The 20,844-nt window shown below is 39.3% G+C and overlaps 1 protein-coding gene across 3 annotated transcripts in view; it reads right to left on the bottom strand.

Annotated features, from left to right (window-relative positions):
* LOC115169576 (gap junction gamma-1 protein-like) overlaps nucleotides 1–20,019 on the bottom strand; it is a 39,422-nt gene extending 19,403 nt beyond the window's left edge. For 2 of the 3 annotated variants that reach the window (XM_029725316.1, XM_029725314.1), the window contains exon 1: nucleotides 3,930–4,258. The gene's annotated coding sequence lies outside the window, so the exon portion shown is untranslated. Of the gene's footprint in view, nucleotides 1–3,929; nucleotides 4,259–19,895 lie in introns of those variants that run through there. The other variant, XM_029725315.1, reaches the window with a different exon arrangement.
* Nucleotides 20,020–20,844: the final 825 nt, after the last annotated feature.

Raw genomic sequence — 20,844 nt, 5'->3', positions numbered from 1 at the left:
ATTTACATTTTTTTTCCTATTTCATCAAATAACATGATCTCATGTTGGCTCATTGGCTGTGCTGTTCAATCAGCAGTCTACTTGAATGAATATTTTTAATGACAAGTGTATGCCCAGTCGCCCTCAACATTCTGTTGTTGGGGTATGCCCACACCATTACAACACAGAAAAGCTTCTTTTTAACATAGTGAATTCCATGTTTTTGGAAGGAAAACTTGTTCACTCATATTGGAAACACTAGACAGTTACTTTAAAACTTTTACTTCAACCAGATCCTAGAAGTCAAGTCTCTTCTTTTACCCTTTTCAAAGTCAACTTGTTACTGCATATTTACCTTAATCAGTTGATTAAACCTTTTGCTTTCTTTTAATTTACCAAATTACATGATACAGAGCAATTGTGTTATGATCCTCATATTCCTATAAAATATGTTTGTGTACTTTTTGCAAACATTAAAATATTTATTTGAGATGAACAATTCCACTCTAATCCCAACATGTAGGCAAAATAGATTTAAATAATATATTTGCACACAACTTTTGCTGTAATAGTACATAATGACAGCGCAACACAACAGACTAATGTTAATTAAAAGCAACAACTGTGAACATAATCGCTGGGACCCATTTGAAATTAATAAACAGATTGTTCTCACTCGCTTCCATGTGCAAAAAATGTGGTTCTAAATTAGCATTCTTGGAATCTTTTTTCTTAAACACTATAATTATAAAACACAAATAAAACTATTGGAGTGCATTCTTTTTTTTTTTAAGTAATTCTAATTATCAATTCAATTTAGCAAAAGACTTAAAAAAAACTGCTGACATACTGTATCACACACAGTGGTATAGTGGTGTAAACGCAAGTAAACACAGTTTTGTTCGCAACTTTTTTATTTTGCGCAACAGTTTACCCACCTTTTTGTGGAAAAATCCATTAAAAGTATCGGGAGCATTACCTTAGACAAGTAACGCATATGCATAAATAGTGAGAGGATCTGTACATAACCTTGTGTATAGATTACTCAAAAGCTTCTACTATTCTCATACTGTTTAATGATTAATGATGCAGCTTCTCGATGACTGAATGAAGGGATATTCAGATGAATTCTCTCCAAGCTAAAAGAGGGTTGTGAGTGACACCTGGGTAATATCAAGATAGGAGGCATATGGGGGAGGAGAGAGAACGCAGATGTGGAGGTGTCTCTGTGTGCTATACTCTTATTCAGAGAGAAAATCCCTATACTGTAGGTTCCCCTGAATGTTGACCTGGGACTCTCAGATTGAGTTTAGAGGAAGAGAAGTAGGCCATCTATAGCTTCTCCCAGGATGTTCTCCCACTAGTGTCCCTACTCCCCTCACACACAGAGCAGACTGACTGCCTGCTTTGTGAGTTGATAGTATCATGACTGTGTAGCAGCACTGTCTCCGCTAGCTGCCATCTGAGTGAAAACAGTGAACAGGAGAGGCTTGTTCGTCTGTCTAGCTACCACGAGGCCACGAGTCCTGCCCTCCAGACCAACCCGACCCTGTGCTGCTGCTGTCTCACACTGGGGAGAAAGGGGCAGCTAGCACCATATGGCCAGGCCACAGACGGCAGCTACCGTGGGCAAAATAAGATGGGTGAGCCCTCATGTGAAACACATATCTAGTATTATAAGTTAGTAAACTGTTCATAAAAATGAATAAAGGTGGGTAAACTGAGTTTACATTTTACTTCAATACATCCCTGCCCAGAACTTGAGGATAGGCAGGTTTGTTTAACTGAAACCCAGTAAGGATTATAGCTTGGCTTTATTATGAAGGGTGCCCCATGAGAGCATGCTTTGGAAGTGGTAGGCTGCTGTGTACAGCAATTCAGTGGTTCAAAGCAATTCAGTGGTTGGTGGGTAGTTTGCAATATTATTTTATGCAATTGGTTGAACTGGAACTGGAAAAGAGAAAACGTTTGTGTGTAACTTGTTCACATTACTCTTTCGCTGTGTGATATTGCCGTGTTTTATTTTAGGATCTGTACATGTTAATTCCATGCTAGATGTCAGAAGTTACTCATGCAAGAAAGCAATAAACATGTTTCATGCTCATGCCCTATGGGGATTACTAAATATAAATATTTCATTTCTGTAAACAACATGTTTTAACAATAATATTGGAAAAATTATGATAGAACAAATTGATTTGAGAATGTTGTATTAATGAATGCAATTACTATATGCATGTGTAAGTTTTAATTGTAGGCACTACTACCAGTTTTAGTTTTTTTCCCCTTAATTAGGGTTGCAAAGGGAGGTATATTACTGGAAACTTTAAAAGTTTACCAGTAAACTACCAGAATTGTGCTATCTTTCAAGGATTTTATGTAATCTATCTCAAGACCCTTTTGGGTACTTCAGATTATCACAGGTGTCTGTAACTATCTCTGTCCCTCTGTGTGGCCTTACCACGTGTACAATATTTGAAATAATTAAATTAGAGGATTTTAAAATAAATAATAGAATGACAAATCTGTAAAACATCCTAAATATACACCATGAACTCAGTCAGTGAACATCATTGGTGTTAAATATGAGGCTTTCAGCATGAAATATACTTTATATATATTTATTTTACTATGTCAATATGTATTTGTTGTCAATCTTTTGGCATCAAACTGAGGGCAGTTGTGAAGAAAAGTCAATAGTTAGAAGAGTTGCAGTTAATTTAAAATAAGGCTATTTTCACTTAAATCGTATGGTCTATCTACTTGAAACACATGGACAATATGGACACAGATATAAAAAATGAAAACGATATATGAATATATATATTTTTTTAAGTTATTGATGTACAAGCTTTGCAACCCTATTCTTAATATCAATCAATCTTGTAAATATTGATTTCAGTATCCGCACTTAGCTGAAGGAAAATAAATGACTGTGTGATATGACAAAATAAATGGTTTGTTTTTATGTAGGCTATCATTCCATTTCTGTATCACAACATAAGATTTGTTCTCCCATCAAAGGTGATCCCACCTGACTTGCCCTCATGACCTTGACTTTTGACCTGTGTCCTAATATGAATAAGTCATGTAAAATTATAGTTTATCACTTTTATTCATCATTAAACATAATCTAACCCAATATTTTAAAAACATGTCAAATATATTTCAAATGGTACCAATCTGTATAACAAGAAAACAATAATGAGAACTACATCTCTATATCTTATAGAACAAGTATTTATTAGCCTGGTGTAAACAAGTTGCAGTAACACCTTGCCGTAATTGCGTGGAATTCTTCTCTGCATTTTATATATTTTTTATTACATGTTTTATTTATTTATGGTAACACAGCCAAGACACAACAGTAAGGATTAAAGAAGACATTCAAAATACCCACCCATCCCCCCTCCCCAGCCCACATAGGACCACGTTTATTGACGATATCAGAGCAGTTCTCTTAATATTAGTCCATAACTCAACATTTTCTCTCTATCCCCATTGTTGCAGCGGCAACATCACCATCTATGGCCAACTGAGAACAACCAATTTGAGAAATTAAGAAAGGTTTAGGTTGTAGCGACCTAAGAGAATATACATGATAAAGAATTACAAATGACCTGGTGTCAGATTATTATTTGCTGCAAAATAATATCCTTCCAGCTTTACACAGTGGGACTAAAATATGTATATGTTTTGAAATAAAACTGGTGCCTGAGGAGACATATTGGGCTCATTTCAATACATATTTCTGCACCATACTTTTACCCTGTTGATTTAAAACCATGCTACATTTGGCATACAATTAAAATGTAACATTCTACATCTGAATTGTGCATCAAATGATTGTAATGTCATTTCAAATGTTCAGTCTACAACACCTACAGTATGACAGAGAAAAGAGCTACGCATCCTAGAGAATGAAGAGAGAGAGAATGAACAAAACCCACCTGGAGAAGAAGTTGCACTGCACGCTCTGTTCAGACATAACTTTGTCCACATTTTCACGGCCAACCCGTGCCAAGTCCGTGCCGATGGCATGGAGGGTCCATCCTGATCCTGATCTGATGCTGTGACACACTAGCTAACAACAACATAACCTCCCACACATAGTAAAAACAACAAACATTGTATAAGAAGACTACTTAGCCTTTTCTGCTTATCCTTTCCTGACTTATCCACACTGTGAGGACAGAACTGAACTCTTTCTCCTGTGAATGCCTCACATTCTGACTCGTGTCTGTTTTCTATTACGCCAGCCTTTTGCCCAAGAAGGAAGTATAAAAAAAGAGAACGAGAAAGACAAGGAAAAAATCTCTCCCTCCCTACCCTGGCAAGTGACCCTGACCAGAGGGTCAAATTTAAGGACATCTGACTGCAGATTGAAATTAACACCCACTCAGCTGAGGGAGGCTTGTTAGTGGCAACACCTCCAGCCTTCCCTTCCCCACCCACTCCCTAAAGCTCAACACTGCTAAACACTCACCACCCTATAGCTCAACACTGCTCAACATTCAGCCACCTATAGCTCAACACTGCTCAACACTGCTCAACAACCAACCCCTATAGCTCAACACTGTTAAACACTCAGCCTCTATAGCTCAACACTGCTCAACACTCAGCCCCTTGTAGCTCAACACTGCTCAACACTCACCCCCCTATAGCTCAACACTGTTCAACACCCACCCACCTGTAGCTCAACACTGTTAAACACTCAGCCTCTATAGCTCAACACTGCTCAACACTCAGCCCCCTGTAGCTCAACACTGCTCAACACTCACCCCCCTATAGCTCAACACTGTTCAACACCCACCCACCTGTAGCTCAACACTGCTCAACACTCAGCCTCTATAGCTCAACACTGTTCAACACCCACCCACCTGTAACTCAACACTGCTCAACACTCACTCCCCTGAAACTCAACACTGCTCAACACTCACTCCCCTGTAGCTCAACACTGCTCAACACTCACTCCCCTGTAACTCAACACTGCTCAACACTCACTCCCTTGTAACTCAACACTGCTCAACACTCACTCCCTTGTAACTCAACACTGCTCAACACTCACTCCCCTGTAGCTTAACACTGCTCAACACTCACTCCCTTGTAACTCAACACTGCTCAACACTCACTCCCTTGTAACTCAACACTGCTCAACACTCACTCCCTTGTAACTCAACACTGCTCAACACTCACTCCCTTGTAACTCAACACTGTTCAACACTCACTCCCCTGTAACTCAACACTGCTCAACACTCACTCCCTTGTAACTCAACACTGCTCAACACTCACTCCCCTGTAACTCAACACTGCTCAACACTCACTCCCTTGTAACTCAACACTGCTCAACACTCACTCCCCTGTAACTCAACACTGCTCAACACTCACTCCCCTGTAGCTTAACACAGATGATGACAGCTCGTCCTCTCTCTGCCACTTCTCTGATCTCAGCAAGACATGGTGCACCACACCACTGCCTCTCCTCACTTCCCCATGCCTAGGGTATCTGTAAAGCTAAGTTGTGGATGAGATAGCTTGCCTTGAAAATACACAATGTGGAAAGTAGATGCATCTGCATAGTGGTTGGCATATGGATGGTGATGCATATAAATATGAGTCTTCTCTCTCTTCTCTCTCACTCTCTTTCTCTCAGTCATTTAAATATACAAACACTCACACAGACCAACACCTACTGGAATTGTATATTTATATACAGTACAACAGATGTCCTTGATTATAACAAACAACAATGGAGAGAGAGAGGGTTAGCCTGCTGGGATATCCACTCTCCAAAGTGCCACACAGAGATAAAAAACACATTGCCTTAGAGCAGATCCGCTTCAATGTATCCAACAGGTACACTCAGTCATATCAAGTGTCCAAATATTTAGATGTTCCATCCAGGCGAATGGCCAGAGATGGGACTGGTGGACAGGTCCCACTCCACACTACACTCGACGTCTTTTCCCGACATGGTGTTAACACTCAAGGCTTTTTGTCAGGCCGTAGAACTGGAAGCACAATGTTACTTAGCGCATGTGACCGCTTTTTTCATATGACTAAAATGCATCTATGAGTACAGTAGAGGCAAACCATGTGCCTCATTCATACCACATGGTTCTTTGCCCATAAATATTTGTCTCCATGAAGAAATCCGAGCTGATATACTTAATTTCTAATTGAAAAAATTGTTCCTCAATCACTTTTATTGTGAGCCAGCCATCGTACTACTGTTTAATACTGGAAGTGACTGTCAGCTAAACTGAAATTGGTGCACAACAGGAAAGAGACCAGTATCTGGCTAATGCCAGTGCTACAATGACCATATGACTGTGGTGTGGAGTGACTTACAGTCTTCCTCAGAAAGATACTCAGAAGTCAAGAATCATCATTAAATTACATATATCTGGATACAGAGCAGGTACAAGCCTTATATCAATCTCTTTCATAAGCAAACTGGGGAGTGTGGATAACAAATGTCACTTTTATCACCTGTATTTTGGATGATTCCCTTGCTAATACCTCACTGACTTGGCCAATTTATCAACATTTTATTTCTGCTCAGACATCACTGGAAACCTCTGACACAGAATAAGGGTTACTGGTCATTCTTAAATTATCATTTTTCACCTAAAGACCAGTATTTTCCAAAAAGACTCATGAAATATACACTTCTTTAAACATTCATTCATGAGAGTGTGATATGAGAGTCGCGTGAAAACTGAGCGGGCTGAAGAGAGTGTGGAGAGCTCTGTGAGAGTGTGCAAGATGAGCATCTTGGCCATTTTAGTGTTGAGATGTGAGGGTGTGTGAGTGAGCGGACTGAGTGGGCGCTGGCTCTGAAACCAAGCCAGCTGGACCTGAAGGACCCACCCATCCTCCAGAGGCTTTGCCTCCAAACATCCCCTCCTCCTTCCATCCCTTTCTCCCCCCATCCCTGCATCTGACTGAGGAGTTCTGGCATTGCATGTACCCCTGCTGGGGGTCAAGGGAAGGAGGAGATGGGATGCTGCTGGAATCACTGGAGCATTTGGGGTTCATCTAGACAGCCATGTGCTGTGCTGTCCCTAGGGGGGAGCAACACAGTCAGACCATCACGTGGCTTCTTCTCTTAGTCGGATCACATACACAGCTCTAAACTCTTGCTGCCACCCAAAAGACACAGATGGTCAAGTAACTAGCCTAATCTATTTATGTTATTTTCTGGTTATAATAAGTTAGTCATTATATAATAAATTATGTTCATTCAGTTAATATTTATTCAATGATCTGTTGAGTTGATAAACCACCTGCAGATTCCTTTTATAATCATTTGTTGCTGCACAAAATGGCACATTCTGTTCAAACGACAGCTCCACAAGCATTTGCTCGTGGTCAGTTATTTGTCACCTCGAAGAGGTCAGTGAGAGTTGTGCTGTCTGACTGCAGTGGAGTTGGAATGATGCAACAACAAGGACACATGGACAGAAGAGTAGTGAACACCTCGACAGCTCTCCTCTCCTCAGCCCCTTGCCAATGTCACTTTCCCGGAGAGTTTTTCCCTCGCTGCAGAACTAAGTTGACGGGAGCCGACTAGAGGCCACGGAGGTCTGTGTTTATGTAACAGATCAAGCAAAGCCATGTGACTTGGACGTGGCCCCCAGAGAAAAGAGTGACACAAGACACCAGAGCAAAGCATGCGACTCGGCCGGTGCTTTCCCCCGTTCTCCTCTCCCCCACATCATCCAACTGCCCTTACCGGGCAGTGCAGAGCAGAGTAGGGAATATCCTGTAGGCTGCCTGAGAGTAGTGGCAGTCCTCTTTCATTTGTTCACTTTTCTCTCCGTTTTTCAGCCAAGCCTATCCTATCCTACCCCTTGGGTCTGTGCATCCCTTGCCAGTTTGACAGAGGCTCAAGTCCACCGAAGCGATTGGGGTGAAGAGCCTAGAGGTGGATGCCAACATTATCCAAGAAAAACTTCCTTCAGCTGAACTTGGATGTCTACTCTTAGTCAACAAGGCATTGCAGTATAGCTGTGAAGGACGTGGACATGGTCCAACTATAAAAAGCAGGTGGACTCAAACTTTAACAAATGTAACATGCTGCAAATGTTCTCTGGCATTTTGCTATATATTTATATAACTTAAAAGAATGTACATCTGATGTAGATTGTAAATTGCCTGTAAAGTTTGACTGCCCTAAACAATTTCAGAATGCAGTGGAATGGTTGAAATGCTCTTGCTCCACTGAAACCCTTGCTTATCCTTACGTAAGGACTATGTATACACTGTAACAACATTTCTTAGAACAAAAACGGACAAAGAGTGCATTTTTACATACAGCCCCCAAAAAATATGTTCCATGAGAACACTAGGCCTGCTAACTATCTAACTGGAGGTTTTGGTTTTACTGTGTTCAGATAGTATAAACACACTAAGAATTAAGTCTTCTCTACGCAGAAATTCTGTACGACAGTATACTGAGACAGAACTGAACAGCCTCAAGACTGACATTGCCTTTAGGTAGAACATGATGAGCAGACATTAATATCCCTTTCATTTTTATGTAAGTTGAGAGAAATAGTGGGAATGTAATGAAAAGCATATATTGCCTTGTCTATTCTGTTGTCAGTAAGAAGTTATGTATCAGTACTCTGGCTTTCAGGCAGATGTTGCACTTGACCTGAGGTGGATGTAAGGATAAGGACTCTGGTTTAAATGTTGTTGATGCAGATTAAGTGTTATTTGTTTGTTCATTAAATGGATGATGCCAAAAATGGGATAAGTCTTACTTGAGCTCCATCAATCCTCTGGTTTAGCTTTTTTTCTACAAGTTTGGTATATCCCAGTAAACCAAATTTGGTTCTGTGAAAGTTCCCAGAACATTCGTTAGGTTGCAGCTAATGTTCTCATAACAAGAATGGTCCAGTTGTGCTGATGATTATACAATGTTTGTATAAAACATTTGCTTAACGTTGCAAGAATGTTCCCAGAACACACCTTGTCTGTTCTTTAAAGTTTCAAAGAATGTTTCATTAGTTTGTGGGAACATGGTGGGGACATCACAAAAGATATGTTCCCAAAACACAAAAACTGTCGAGTTGTGCGGATGATTAAACGTTTCATTTAGGGTGAAAAAAACATTCACCTGATGTTACAAGAATGTTCCCAGATTGAAAAAAAAACTTTTTTTAAAGGTTCCCAGAACATTTAATTAGGTTGTGGGAACAGTGTGGGTATATCACAAGAGATAGGTTCCTAAAACACAAAATCCAGTTGTGATGACATTATTACAATGTTTACATCAGGGTGCACAAAACATTCCCTCAATGTTCTTAGAATGTTATTCCTTATTCCTATGTTCCCAGAATGATACAATTAAGTTTTGAACAGTCCACAGAGGTTTGTTTCATGCGTTAGTGTTATCTTATTGTTGAGGAAGTTAGTTCTACAATAATCCATGTAAATCAAATCAAATTTTATTTGTCACATAATTCATAAACAACAGGTGTAGGCTAACAGTGAAGTTGAAAAATATATGGCATTTATTTGGAATCACATGACAATGTATAATACATTTATTGTACAAACATAGTTTTGACATATAGTCCAAAGCTGGGATTGAACCTGGGAGCTTTGGAGTGCTATCCCTGAAATTAATCCATTGTGCCACTGGAATAGTCCTAACATAAATAAAAAGTTGTTTACACCTTTACTCTGACTTCCAGGTTGTTGTTTTTGTCTTCGCAAAAGATAGGTTAACTAAATCTAGAAAAATAAATATCCTCTAATGTTTCTTACTCTACCAGTCCTGTTTACAGTATATATTGACTTTTATTTTCCCTACAAACTTGATTTCAGAAGTCATGTTAAATTATTGCCTGTTGTGAGGTGTACACAGATGTGCATATGTACTAAGACATACAGTAGCCATAGTTTGGATCATCATTTAAGGATTTCAGTACAAATGGAAATCCAATAGAAACATTAGGATCCTTGTTGTGCAGCAGACTAAGTATCCTACAGGGCTTGAAAATGGTAGATCGCAGGTTCAAATCTACTTGATTGTCATTCTTTAAAAAAGCTATAGCTATGTATGACAATACTCTTATAAAATATAATGACGTAAGTGCCCTTTTTTCAAAGTTTGGTAACTTCATATAATAATGTTAAATTACACATCAATATTAGCAGAACATTGCAGCAATGTTTTCAGAACTACTTCCATCATTGAAGTATGTTTTTAGAACAATTCTGGATCATCATGTTATAACCCCCCCCCCATGTCAATGCTTTGTTAGAGCCACCTTTTGCAGCAATTACAGCTGCAAGTCTCTTGGGGTATGTCTCTATAAGCTTGGCTCATCTAGCCACTGGGAATTTGCCCATTCTTCAAGGCAAAACTGCTCCAGCTCCTTCAAGTTGGATGGGTTCCGCTGGTGTACAGCAATCGTTAAGTCATATCACAGATTCTCAATTGGATTGAGGTCTGGGCTTTGACTAGGCCATTCCAAGACATTTAAATGTTTCCCTTAAACCTCTCAAGTGTTGCTTTAGCAGTATGCTTAGGGTCATTGTCCTGCTGGAAGGTGAACCTCCGTCCCAGTCTCAAATCTCTGGAAGACTGAAACAGGTTTCCCTCAATAATTTCCCTGTATGTAGCGCCATCTATTTTCCTTGATGGCCTAAAGGCTCAATTTTAGTCTCATCTGACCAGAGTACCTTCTTCCATATGGTTGGGGAGTCTCCCACGCCTTTTGGCAAACACCAAATATGTTTGCTTATTTTGTTCTTTCAGAAATGGCTTTTTTTCTGGCCACTCTTCCATAAAGTCCAGCTCTGTGGAGTGTGCGGCTTAATGTGGTCCTATGGACAGATACTATCTTTGGTCTCTTTGTTGCCTCTCTGATTAATGCCCTCCTTGCCTGGTCCATGAGTTTTGGTGGGCGGCCCTCTCTTGGCAGGTTTGTTGTGGTGCCATATTCTTTCAATTTTTTTATAATGGATTTAATGGTGCTCCGTGGGATGTTCAAAGTTTCTGATATTTTTATTATAACCCAACCCTGATCTGTACTTCTCCACAACTTTGTCCCTGACCTGTTTGTAGAGCTCTTTGGTCTTCATGGTGCCGCTTGCTTGGTGGTGACTCTTGCTTAGTGGTGTTGCAGTCTCTGGGGCCTTTCAGAAAAGGTGTATTTAAACTGAGATCATGTGACAAATCATGTGACACAGATTGCACAGAGGTGGACTTTATTTAACTAATTATGTGACTTCTGAAGGTAATTGGTTGCACCAGATCTTATTTAGGGGCTTCATAACAAAGGGGGTGAATACATATGCACGCACCACTTTTTTATTAAACAATATTTTTCATTTCACTTCACCAATTTGGACTATTTTCTGTATGTCCATTACATGAAATCCAAATAAAAATGTATTTAAATGACAAGTTGTAATGCAGCAAAATAGGAAAAACGCCAAGGGGGATGAATACTTTTGCAAGGCGCTGTATGTTCAGGGACCTTTATTAGAACCATCATGTTATAACGTCACTATAACTTTATGAGAACATTTTAGGAATATTCCATGATTGTTGTTATGGGTCTTTTGAATAACATATCAATCAGCATTGGCAGAACGTTCCTGCAATGTTTCCTCAGAACAACTTTTATTGCTCCCACATTTTGTTGTGGCAGTATGTTCCAAGAACATTACCGGAACATTGTGTTATTACATTCCTTGGAAACCTAATGAGAACCTTAGGGGAATGTTGCTTTGTAGTAGTTGTTACAGATTTTGTGAACAACATTTTAATGAATGTTAGGAGAACATTTCATTTAAAACATTTTCTTAAAAAATATATATTGGTGATCAAAAACATTCTTTGAATGTTTGTGGGATGTTATCATCCTAATGTTAGCTCAATCCCTAACTGGAACTTAATTGGAATGTTAGCTAATGTTCTGGGAATGATCCCAGTTTGCAGGGCTGTTTGTTGTTATCAATGTACATCATTGGTTGTTAGGCCTATACAGGATCTTAATTAGACCACCCTGTTGCAGGACAAATTTTCCTGCACCACAGTAAAAAAAATGTGTAGTGTATTCAAGGTTTAAAAATTCTTAAAGTTTTTAATTACCACTTTAACATTTCAGACTTGATTTGCCCTAACAAAAAATGTATTAACCCATTCCAACATTTCAATTAAATATAATAACCTAGTAATTCACATTACTAGGATTATTTTCCTGCTGTGAGAAACTGGTCAAATTAAGATCCTGTACATAGGTAGGTGTCTCGGATGACATCTCCATTAATGTTAGCAGAATGTTCCAGTAATTTTTTCTCAGAACCAATTGAATTGAATCCAGACATGATTTCTGAAGAATGTTTAGGGAACGTTATTGGAACAATCATGACTGTCAAGTCCTGACCATAGAAAGATGTTATTTTCTATGGTAGAGTAGGTCAGGGCGTGAGAGGGGGGGGTTTCTATGTTTTCTATTTTTAGGTTCTAGTTTTGTATTTCTATGTTGGGGTTTTGTTTGGGATGATCTCCAATTAGAGGCAGCTGGTCCTCGTTGTCTCTAATTGGAGATCATACTTAAGTAGGGGTTTTTCCACCTGGGTTTTGTGGGTGATTCATTTTGAGTTGTGTATGTGTTCATCTCTGCGTCACGGTTTGTTGATTTTTGTCATTCAGTTTATTTATGTATTGCATAGTTTCACAGTATAAATAAAATGTGGAACGACACACGCTGCACTTTGGTCCGCTCATTCCTACGACAGTCGTGACAATGACACAACGTCACGCTATAACTTTTTGAGAGCATGGTGGTTGTTGTTATGGGTGTTTTTAATAGAATCTCCACCAACATTAGCAAAACATTCCCGTAATGTTTACTCAGAAACATTTCTATTGCTCTCACATTTTGTTGCGACAGTATGTCTAAAAACATCACTGGTATATTCCGTTATTACGTTACCTGGAAACCTAATGAGAACGTTTGGGGAATGTTCTGTGGTGGTTATTACAGCTGTTTAGCACAACATTTTAGTTAATGTTAGTAGAACATTCCAAGGATATTTAATTGAAAACATTTTCTGAAAATGTTATTAAATCATTTTATTTTTTTATCATTCTTTGAATGTTTTTGGGTTATCATCCTAATGTTAGGTAAACCCTAACTATATCTTCATGGGAAGCTGTCACGTCCTGACCATAGAAGTTGTTATTTTCTATGGTAGAGTAGGTCAGGGCGTGACGGGGTTGTCTAGTTTAGATTTTCTATGTTATGTTCTAGTTTCTGTATTTCTATGTTGTTGTTTTTTGGGATGATCTCCAATTAGAGACAGCTGGTTATTGTTGTCTCTAATTGGAGATCATACTTAAGTAGTTGTTTTTCCTACCTGGGGTTGTGGGAGAAGGGATTTTGAGTTAGTGTATGTTGCACCGCTTCGTCACGGTTTGTTGTTTTGTTTATTAGTTTATTTGTATGTATTGCATAGTTTCACAGTTTAATAAAGAAAATGTGGAATGATACACACGCTGCGCTTTGGTCCGCTCCTTCATCATACGACAACCGTGACAGAAGCTTAGCTAATGTTGTGGGAATGTTTCTTGATTGCTCGGGAATATCTAAAAAGCATTTTTACAGTATCTTTCCTCACCCATATATGTTCTAAAGAGTGCCGAGTACTGTCTACTTGGCATGGACCATGTCTTTCGCTTATATCAAAGACACTCTAAGCCGCTTCATGTAAAAATGCATGAAAATTGCCAGAAGAGCACCACATTTTCCATTCACCTGGGTTCTGAGGTGAAAGCACCAGGCATTGTTATAAACTTTCAATAAGGCAGCAAGCAAGAGAAAGGCAGTGCTAATATCTAAGTTGAATCTTAAGAGAAAAAAATGGATTTGAAAGTGTTATATCCTACAGCTCACAATTAAGATATTGTCTGTCAAGATGATTAGATGTTTGTGAAGTTACTAGCTGACTTCATGTCATCCTTATGCGACCCACATCACAACCTTTGGTCACTTCACACTCCCCTGCTCTTCTCACACACATTTTTCGCACTTCCCATTATTATATTGTACATTGCCTATCATAGACTAAAACTCAATTTCAAATGTCTTCAAGCTCCTGCTTTACCCTAATTTAAGAAGATGACCAATTAAGTACTTTCTGTTATAAATGTGCAATAATCATATTCTGGATTATATAATGATGCCCTCCATACAATTAAAAAAATACTCAAACATGATTCTGCCATGCGATCCACATATATACACATAAATATTACATTCATATTTATACAGCAAAAGAATGACTATAATGTTCTAATATTGATGTGCTCTGAAATACATTGCATGATTATCAGGTCAAGAGGAGAATCACTCCACACAACTTCCCCTTAAAACAAACCAAGCAACAAACAACAAAGCTTGCTTGGAGTGCTGGAGGTCCTTAAACTTTAACATTATCTTGTCATAACTGACCATGTCATGGGGTGGACCCAGGCCTGGCCCGAAGAGCAGCAGACCTATTCGGGGTCATTTGGATTTCAGTAGCAGAGAAATGCTTAGTAAAGCAACACCCCCAGAGCTCTTAGTAAGCTAGCCTTTTACTGCAGTGTAAGAGACAGAACCACCAACTCAGTGAACTTCAGCCACTGGCAGCGCTCCCACAGGCCTAATATGATAGCATCAGCCAACGCTCCCTAGCTCCTCCATGCCGTGTTGTCTTACACAACAATAGCTGACAGCAGAATCGTATATCTATGACTCTTGCTCCTGCCACCGTCTAAGTGATATTACATGACTAGTACAGTAATAAGATCAAGGTGTTGATGTCAGCCCGTTAGGGCCTGTTTATGGTTTTATGTGGAGTATGTTTGATAGTTAGATAATGCTAGAGTATAAAAAGATGATGCTGATTTCATAAAAAAATACTTTGATACAGATAAGAGGTCAGAAAATACATGATAATACAATATTTATAAGAATTTATGTGGTGTATAACCTCATTAAAATCCACTTACTAATGCATTGTTGCATGTTTTACATTTTTTATTTTGATTGGTCAAACAATAACATATATTGTATTCACAGGTAGGGAGAGAATACATCATGTGCAATATGCAAATAATATAATCGTATTCTTAAATGCAAGAGGTCATATTCATTGTTAATGGTACAGTATGTAATTTCGACCCATCACATCTGTTTTCGCCACTGGAGGTTTTAAAACACTAGGTGGCATCCATGTATCTGAATGGTCATGCATGCATTGCTGTCTCAGGCTGAAACAATATGACAAAAGGCTATCTTGTACCACTACACAACCCTTAGCCTAGCCTGTAACAAATGCTACAGCAAATGTTTGGTCAGAATTAGGCAATCAGATCATATCAAGCCTACTTAGTAAGAGAATTAACAAGCTTTTATTCTGCTTGGACTGTAGCTACACCGTAGAGTTTCAAAACGTACGTGTTGTTGAGATTCATGGGACGCAATTAAAAGCTGGTCACTAATTACACATCTACATCACATCTACATTGCATATATTTATGCAAATGGGTATAGAAACACATTAGCTATACTTAAATAATGTGTTGAATCTGATGGCTTAGTCTATGGTGCATCTTTCACACGGTCAGAGCCTTGAAAATGGGCACACGACGTCACTTCAATGTGGATAATTGGGTAATTTTTGGTTGAAACATTGATCAATGAGATTACAACCTATATTCACCCAATCAAAAAGACAGCCAAAAGTTTGTTGAATTTCCAATGCGTTATCACTATGCAGTGTCTGATTTTTGGTTTAGTTGTCACTGAAATGCTCTTTCAACCATTTAAAAGCATATCAAAGTTCAAATGGGAATACAATGTCATATATTTTGTTTATTTATACAACATACAGTATTAATGTGTTATCACTATGCTTCTCACTATTAGCACAGCCAAATGACCTGGATTGCAGTGTGCAGTGTGCAAGTGATCGATGCCGTTCGAGATTCTGCACAGATTATTACAGCGATTGTGAAGATCTCATAGACCTGCGATGACCTATGAATGTTATCTTGAACATGCACACTTCATATATAGAAATGATGACCATGGATGTGTTACTCCTTCTCCGTGGCCGACGTAAGTAAGACATTTAAGCGTGTTAACCCTCGCAAGGCTGCCAGCCCAGACGGCATCCCTAGCCGCGTCCTCAGAGCATGCGCACACCAGCTGGCTGGAGTGTTTGTGGAGATATTCAATCTCCCCCTATCCCAGTCTGCAGTTCCCACGTGCTTCAAGATGTCCACCATTGTTCCTGTAGCCAAGAAAGCAAAGGTCACTGAACTAAATGACTAAACACCCTGTAGCACCCACTTCTGTCATCATGAAGTGCTTTGAGAGGCTAGTTAAGGATCATATCACCTCCACCTTACCTGACACCCTAAACCCACTTCAATTTCCTTACCGCCCCAATAGATCCACAGATGATGCAATCGCCATCGCACGGCACACTGCCCTATCCCATCTGGACAAGAGGAATAGCTATGTAAGAATGCTGTTCATTGACTATAGCTCAGCATTCAACACAATAGTACCCTCCAAGCTCATCATTAAGCTTGGGACGTGGGACTGAACCCCGCCCTGTGCAACTGGGTCCTGGACTTCCTCACGGGCCGCCCCCAGGTGGTAAAGGTAGGAAACAATACCTCCACTTCGCTGATCCTCAACACAGGGGCCCCACAAGGGTGCATACTCAGCCACCTCCTGTACTCCCTGTAATGAACACGATGGGAGACAGAGAGCTGGTTTCAAGCGCAGAGCGCAGCAGGTGATTATTGCAATGGACCACAGGAGGAGGCAGGTAGCTGGGTCCAGGGGCAGGCAGAAGGTCATACACAGGGGGTTCAAAAGGGCAACAGTACAGGCAGGGAAAAGGCTAGTAACGTAGTCTGGGAAATTAGGAAGTAGGTAGATAACAGGAAATCCGATAGGCTAAAATACAGACAGGGAATAGGCAAAAGGTGTCGTTAGTGAGGCAGGCAAAAACTATCATACACTGGAGGAGTAAATCACGAGAAACACAGCGCTCCAAAAGACGTGTGTCACAAAACAAACAATACCTCACAGTGATGGGGTGCAAAGAACTGAACTAAATAGTGTGTAAAAATGACATATAGGTGTGTGAACAGGTGATTAGAATTCAGGTGATTGGGATCTGGAGAGTGAGCTGCGTTCAGGGGATCCAGGTGTTTGAGGGTGTGAGTTGGAAGCAGACGTTACACTCCCTGTTCACCCATGACTGCGTGGCCACGCATGCCTCCATCTTAATCATCAAGTTTGCAGGTCCCGTGTGGCTCAGTTGGTAGAGTAGTTGGTAGAGCATGGTGTTTGCAACGCCAGGGTTGTGGGTTCGATTCCCATGGGGGACCAGTACGGAAAAAATATGTATGAAATGTATGCATTCACTACTGTAAGTCGCTCTGAATAAGAGCGTCTGCTAAATGACTAAAATGTAAATGTACAGACTACATAACAGTATTAGGCCTCAACACAAGCATTTTGCTACAGACACAATAACATCTGCTAAATATGTGTATGTGACCAATACAATTTGATTTGAATGTTAAATTAGTGTGTAAGAAGGCTGTAAAGGTCATATTGTGTTTGGTTGACAATGCAACCAAATATCAACATTTAAAGGAGTGGTATCTACTGCTTGGATAGTTCCATTTGAGCCACTGGCTTAATCCCATTCTTCAACTTTTATTTTTGGTTGAGTTGGTGACGTGAGTCCAACATATAATTTGTTAACTTGTCGACAATAGGCTATTTATTGTATTTCAAAAGTGATTTTGAATTGTGTTTGGTTGTCAATGCAAGGAAATGTGTCTACTGCTTGGATCGTTCCATCTGTGCCACTGACTTAGTCTGGATTTAATTCCAGTTTGTCTACAAATTAATAATTGATAGGTTGGAATAACGTCTCCATCTCAACCAAAAGTCTAAGTTAAAGAATAGGACTACATCAAATCAAACTTTAAATGCACTTTAAATAAAGTTTGATTTGATTCAGTCCTATTCTTTAACTTAGATTTTTGGTTGAAATGCAGACGTGCATCTTCATTGAAAGTTGGTTACTATGGTGACAGAATCCTGTGGTTGAAGTTTCACCCGGAAAAAGCAATAATTTACGTTGATTACTATTTTCGACTTAGATTCCACCTCAATACTTTGACAAAGGATGTTGAAAAATGTTTCAACCAGTTTGTGCCCAGTGGCTTTGTTCCTGCAAAGCAAAAGCCCAATTATTTTCCCATTTGTACACTGAGAATATAGAAGATATTGTTTATTTTACGCATAATCATTCTTAAAATAAGGGATCAGTATTTTCTGACTTGTTGGTTCAGACTCACAGGAAGCATCAGGTGGTTGGCCTGAGGTGAGCCTACACTGAGCATATTCATCTGTACAGTAGGACACTGCATGCAATACTATGAGCAAGGAAGGCCTAGTGACATGCAATCGCCAGTGTAGAAATGCCAGCAGAATAATAGATATGAATCTCAATAGGTTTTATTGCCACTATGTAACTATTACTTTGTCAACACACAGCACATGTCTAGAGGTTTGCCATACTGAGAATGTTGATTACATACAGACTACCAATGAAGTCATTGAACATGTGCATAATAATACTGAAATGCCCTAATACTGTACGGCAGCAATGTCCGGCTGAAAAACATTTGAATAGTAATGTGTTTTCAGAGAAGATAACATTTTTGGGAACTTTCTGTCAGATTTCAAATGTGCTTCAGTGTCAGGTCAATGACCTAGAGTGTCAGGTCAATGACCTTGTTGCTTTGCTGATATACAGCATGTACTTTTGAATTGTGCCAACAGGTAACTGGAGGATAACCTGAGGTACCATTTAACTGGCTGATGACCAAAGGCACCCTTTAATAATGTAAGTGACCTGGTCTGGTCTATGAGAACCCAAGAAAGTTTTGTTGGAAATAACACGTTTTTTCATGTAGAGGGTGTCTGCCTTATCATCCTGGTGCCTTTTCTGGAATAACAGCCTGGAGAGTAAATAATATTGTATTTTCATATATTGTCACGTCCTGACCAGTAAAGGGGTTATTTGTTATTGTAGTTTGGTCAGGACGTGGCAGGGGGGGTGTTTGTTTTATTTGGTTTGGGGTTTGTTGATATATGTGTTTATGTAGAGGGGTGTTTGTTCAGAGTATTCTGGGGTTTTGGTTATGTTCTATGTTGTGTATTTCTATGCTCTATCTATGTTGTGTATTTCTTTGTGTTGGTCTGGTATGGCTCTCAATCAGGAACAGCTGTACATCGTTGTTGCTGATTGAGAGTCATACTTAGGTAGCCCTGTTTTCACCTGTCCCTTGTGGGAAGTTGTTTTTGCACTGCTGTGTTAGCCTGCAATACTGTTCGTTTTGTTCGTTAAGTGTTCAATAAAAGATAAAATGAGCACTCAACCCGCTGTGCCTTGGTCCACTATATACGACGACCGTTACATATATTTTAATATATATTCAATCATTTTCATATCACATAAAATATCTATAATGATAAAGGAAATATATTAAATATTCTGTAATAAAATAAATAAAACAAAGTAAAAAATATGATTATTTTGCACATTGCCAGCCAAGAAAGTTTGACTATAAAACTATATGATTATTATAATCTACATTATCATTGCATGTAGTACTTGTATGGCAGACTGAAGGATAATACAAAACGATTCTCCACGAGGAGATTGATTCTCCTCCCATACGCTTTAGTGGACTCATATCTAACTACAGTACATAGCATTACATTAAAAGAAATACATCACAAGAGCCCCCTGAGGTAAAACAAGCGCATCGCAAATGGATAATGGAAAAAAGCACCTACCTCTCCATGGGGCCGGCTAGGTTTGACCAGACTAGTATTCTTCACAGTGAGCATTCTGGGATGGCTTCCAGAGACGTTGCTTAGCTTCCCCGAGGGACGGAAGCAGGATGACAGAGAGACAATGGCTCATTTTTCTTCAAAACTCCTCACCACCAAGTACAGGCAGGACACTCAGGACTCCTGCCAATGGCCCCATTGTTCCCTGGCTTGGTCAGTCAGTCGCCTTCATGACTGGTGCTCTAGCTCTACTACTGTAGCTCTACTATTTGTTTATTTCATCCAGGATGACTTCTGTTCTGTCACAGCCATTCATTCATCCAGAAAGGTTTTACTGATGCTACTCTGAACCTCGAGTACAGAGCCTTGTGACTTAACTAACAGCGTGTGTATGTGTGTGTCTCACAGAAGCAACTCAGACGGAAAGAATAACCTCTACAGTTTTCTCTAAATATGTGCAGTAAAATAGACAACCTTTACGTATTAATGTGGAGAAACGTAAAAGATGAATAGTCATGTCATATGCAAATGAGGAGGTTCTATTTCAATTGTATTCAAATGAATACTGTGGTATTTTCACCTCTCCAAGGTATAGTTTCTAGAATGAACAATGTATACATTTCATACATAAGATACATAAATGTTTGGCCATAAGGCAATCCATTAAAATCAAATGTATGAAATGTATGCCCTATCCAAGAAAAAGTATCAACCAACAGAACCTTTTTCTCTTATGGTTTAGACAAGGCTGTCAGAAAGATTAGAAAATGTCAGAGTGTGGATTTATCCAGAACAAAGGTAATCAAAACTGGAATAAATGACAGTGTGTCTTTCAAATGGCACAACGTGCATCCAAGATTGTTATGCTGTGTCACGGTTGTCATAAGGAGAAGCAGACCAAAGTGTAGCGTGTGTGTGTCGTTCCACATTTTATTACACTGTGAAACATAAA

This window comes from Salmo trutta, chromosome 31 (assembly GCF_901001165.1).
Source record: "Salmo trutta chromosome 31, fSalTru1.1, whole genome shotgun sequence".
In the NCBI taxonomy this organism is placed as follows: Eukaryota; Metazoa; Chordata; class Actinopteri; order Salmoniformes; family Salmonidae; genus Salmo; species Salmo trutta.
The sequence above is the reverse complement of the archived record's forward strand: the minus strand, read 5'-3'. Positions and strand labels throughout refer to the sequence as shown.